Genomic DNA, 4,857 nt, shown 5'->3' with positions numbered 1-4,857 from the left:
TTCACAAAAGATAATGCAAAATTCCATTTATTTGCATTCAAAGTACTATCCAGCTTTTGTGGTGGACATGAAGTGCCTTTAAATGCTGAGAAGGTGGTGCTTGTCGAGAAACAGTTTGCATTGCGTGGGTGTTTGGTCAGGGGTATGGTTGCCAAGCACTAAGATGCCCCTACTTCCTATCATATACAGCGCATGATGCTATTTTAGTGGGAATTACAGACCTAGACACATTTCATCCATATGAAAAAAGATATCTAATATAAGGACAAGAAAAAGCCGGTCGAGACTTTTGCCTCCAACGGTGCAAATGCCAAAAATAGATCTCCCGGCAGATGAAGAGGAAAAAGAGGAAAAGGAAGATGAAAAAGGAATACCACTGAAGAAGATCAAGCCCACCTCATCTAGACCACCTTCTCCCAACCCCGACTCTTGAGCGACGCCACAACTTGATGGCACTCTCTCAGCAGTTGATTGATTCCAAGCGCCTTGTCGCTTTTCTTTATTAATCAATTGTATTGCACGTGTCAATGATGAGGACTTGAATGTGTCTTTTTGTTTTGCTTTGTGAATCAATTTCCTGTAAGTCCATTGATGTAACTCTAAAAGACTATTGGCTCGATTCTTGCCTCCACTATGTCTAGTGTGCTTAAAGTAACATGTTCTTGCCATGTAAGGTGACTTCTCCATGCCTTGATTTGACCATATTGACAATGAACCGTATGTCTTTGCGAAATATGGTGTATGATTAAATAGTATATGTTGCAATCAATGACAAAACAGAAAAAAATCAGATGTATGTATTAGTTGGTCTCATAGTATTGAGATTGCAGCAATTTTTAAAGTTCTTACCATCATGTAATGAGTTACATGTTGATCACTCCATCCTACAATGAATGCCTTCCTCCTCCAAGTCTCTAATATGTTTTCAAATAATTTTATCTCACTATTGCTCCAGCTCTTTTTCTCCATGAATGCAAAGATCTTGTTGAGTGAAATCCATACATCTGCCTTTCGATTTTGGATTGAACCTTCATTTCCAATGTCCCCTTGACTGCATTATGTAGATCTTTTCATCGATTAAACGTCTTTTTTTGTTTTTATTCTCGGCAGTCTTTGAGGCAGTATGACAAAAATCTTTTAGCTTTCACACCACCTATTGATGGTTTTTTTGGTACTTTGCTGCCCCCTTGTGACCGTTTGTCATCCTCCTGAATTTTAACATGCCCCCCATGCAAGCCAATGTCTGATAGCACTTTTTCTATTGCTTTGATTTCTTTTAAAGATTCTTTTTTAGGCTTTAACGTCCATGCAAAACATATGTACAAATACACCAGCTTCTCTACAATTCTACATAGTGCATGCAATGTGCAATTGTACACTCTGGATAGAGGAATATCAAGCACTGCTTTGAAATCTTTATTTTTAAATGCCTGTAAGGAGCTTTGTTCCATAGTACAGGATCTGAAGTCTTGGCAATTGACATGCAATATAGACATGGACTCTTTGCATTTGTACCTTTGCTTATGTTATACATGCATTTTAGAGTCTTCAAATTACCTGCCATGTGCCATTCCACTTTATAGTCACCGAACACAGGCACATGAAGGGCCCTTCCATTTCTTTGCTCACTAATCAATGATGGAATTATAGTTTGATGAAATACCCAATGTAAAATTTCAAAGTCTTCTCTATTCACCTGTGTCATTAAGAAGAAGCTCATGTTTAATACAAGTTTCGTGTTTAAATTATTTCAACGTAATACACAGTCATATTCAATGATAAAGAAGATACCTCAAAAGATCCAAGTGGCAATATGTTATTCTCTGATTGAACACTGAAATATCTTGCATCATCTTTTGTGATTGATGTGTATAAGGCCCTTTTCATTAGAGTGATAGTAACCCTCTCCATTTTTTTGTTCTTTAAAATCTCACACTCATCCAGTTTCAAAACAAATTTTAAAACTCCTTCACATTATTCTTGACTAATATCAAAGAACTGAACCCCGTACCTTTGAAAAGCTTCAAGATTCAAAGAAAATATTGTTGTGCTGGTTAAAGAGTACCTCTCTGTCTTTAGCAAATGAATGTTGCTTCAATATGTACTGGTGAACCAAGCTTCTCAAACACCTCTGAGTTCACATGTTGGCGTGCAGACTTTACTTGCATTGGTTTTGGAAGTAACGAACCTTTATGCTTTTTAATTTGACATTTCTTTGCTAGTGCCTTAAACAGTATACTATATGCTTTCTGAGAGATGCCAGTCTCATCCAGCATTGCTTGCACCTGAGTTGCATCGAGCTGGTTCTTGTTCATAAAAGAAGACACATGCTTCTCATTGATTTTTTGAAACTTCTTTTGATATAGCATATCTTCCACTATTCCTTTTGGTACCAAATGACTGTAATACACTCTAGCTTCGAAATGTACCTTGGACTCTAGATGAAGTAAAGATCTAAAAATAGAATAATATCAAATCCGATTACTTATGTCTAGTTTCAAACAAAGAACCTAATCTAAAAAGAGAAATATATATGAAACAAGAGTTGACATTACCTTATAGCCTGTACTCGCTTCTTCATCCCTCCACTTCCAACTTTCATTTTCTCTATGTTGCAAAGTTGCCTTCTTCTTTTATGTGGCCCTAGTGCTGTGTTCTTTCTCCTTAAAGCATTAATCTTTTTCTCCAAGTCTTGAATTGTTTCTTTGTTTGCCATAAGCTTCTCTGGATACAACCCATTTAGTTTTTTTATTTTAGTGTTCTCTACCTGTAGAAAATCCCTTTGTTGTCTTGCAACCATCGCTTTTGTTTCCAAGTGTTGGGCATAACCCAACAAACCTTGTCTACCATCACCCGTGAAATGTAGTAGGTTTGTAATGTTGTAAAATGGAGGTGGTGCATTTGTAAATGTATCCTTGGGATACATTGACCCATTGGTCCACAAGTCCAAATGACACTCTCCATTGCTCTTTTTTCTCATAAAATCAAAAAAATCTCTTATTTTGTTTCTTCAAAGGCTAGTACTCAGATTGTATGTCCACATGAAGATGGTAAGTATCATATGTTCTTTTACATGCACCATTTCTATTACTGTTATACTGAGAATTTGAGTGTCTCCATGTGTTGTTGAAGGTGGATTAATTGGAATCCCCAAATTTGGATTAATGTTCTCATTTGCAAAGCTAGTATTTTTTGTCATCATAAAACATATTAAAGAATTGAATTAATAATTAACTCGATTAGTAAGGACGTTTTTTTTAAGTTTCAGTAGGAAAACCCCCATGTCGAGATGATGATTAAAGCTTTCCTTGAATCTATTAAATGCATAACTACCTCAAATCTGTGAAATCTTTGTTTTGACAAGTTTTACATACATTCCACAAAGAATGCCGCCTCATGATGAACCCTCATTAAAAGTATATATATATTTTAATTATAATAGTAAAAAAATGAGCCGAATTGCAAATTTGGATATGTTTTAAAACTTTTTTGTTTTCTCTCTCTAAGCTGAGTTGGCACTTCTTACAGGGCCCAAAATTGAGTCCACATTTCTCTTAATGAGTCATGTGAATGAGTAGCAATTGAATTCTATGTAGAATTCAGAAATTGTTATAGGTTTGTCAAAGTTTATGGTGGATGAAATGCATAAAGTATGTGAAGCATGTCAGTTTGGAAAGAAAACAAAGAATATATTTCCACGTGATAAGAATGTAAGTAAGAGAGTACTTGATGTGGTGCACTTAGATGTATGGGGGTTGACAAAGGTTTCATCAATGGGAGGATGTTGTTACTATGTATCTTTCATTTGAAGGTGTGGGTCTATTTAATAAAAGAAAAAAGTGAAGTGTTTACTCACTTTCAGAATTTCAGAATGTTGGTTTAAATGCAAACAGGTTTGCAAGTTAAGTGCCTAAGGTCAGATGGAGGGGTCTCCAATGTGTTCAATGAGTACTTGAGAAAGTAGGGAATTTAGAGGCAATTCACATGCAAGTACACTATGGAGCAAAATGGTGTTGCTAAGAAGGAAGAATAGGCACATTGCAGAGGTTGCTCATGCATTGATGAGAAGAGCATGTATCACCATTATTGGGATGAAGCAGTTGTTTTGCAACTATAGTTTACATTATGAGTAGGACCATAGAAGTGGGGCAGTGCATGGTGTGACTCCAGAGGAGAAGTATATTGGAAAAAAGCCAGATTTGTCACACTTGAAAGTGTTTGGATACATTGTATATGTACACATTTGTGATGAGCTACACAGCAAGTTGGATCCAAAGGCTGAAAAATGTGTGTTCATTGGGAACTCCCTTGAGCAAAAGGGATATAGATGTTATAATCCCGCCACATGTGAGATGAGAGTGAGCAAGGATGCTATCTTTGATGAGATGAGCAGTTGGTATGTTGATGTAAAAGACTCAATTGGAGCTGATGCATAGGAGCAGGTGGTTATACAAAATATAGGTCAGCAATCATAGTCATTGAGTGAACCGAGAGAGTCCTCTAGTAATGGGTCTATTGATAGACCATGGAGTGGCAGGTTGTATCAGAAAATCAATCTTGCACATTCACATAAAGGTAAAGAGAAGGTTGATGAGTCTCTTGGCATGTCTGACATTTCAATAGGACATTCATATATTGATGGAGAGTATAGTGGCTCATGAATAGCAGATTCTTGATGAGGTGTTTGGGATTCTAGATATCAGGACACCTGGTGTAAGGAAGGCTAATGCATCCGTAAAAACACCAAGGAGAGATCCAAGGAGAGATCCAAGACCATGTAGGTCGGGTAGGATTAAAAACCCTGTTCAAAGATTAATGTTTGTTGGTTATGTAGCTCACCATTATGCATACATGGAA

General features: G+C 36.7%; 1 pseudogene; it reads right to left on the bottom strand.

Annotated features, from left to right (window-relative positions):
* Positions 1-213: 213 nt before the first annotated feature.
* LOC147608028 (uncharacterized) lies at positions 214-2,581 on the bottom strand (annotated as a pseudogene).
* Positions 2,582-4,857: the final 2,276 nt, after the last annotated feature.

Source organism: Cibotium barometz, chromosome 54 (assembly GCF_041138505.1).
Source record: "Cibotium barometz isolate CiBa-2024 chromosome 54, ASM4113850v1, whole genome shotgun sequence".
Taxonomy (NCBI): domain Eukaryota; kingdom Viridiplantae; phylum Streptophyta; class Polypodiopsida; order Cyatheales; family Cibotiaceae; genus Cibotium; species Cibotium barometz.
Note: the sequence above shows the minus strand (reverse complement) of the source record. Positions and strands in the feature narration are given on the sequence as shown.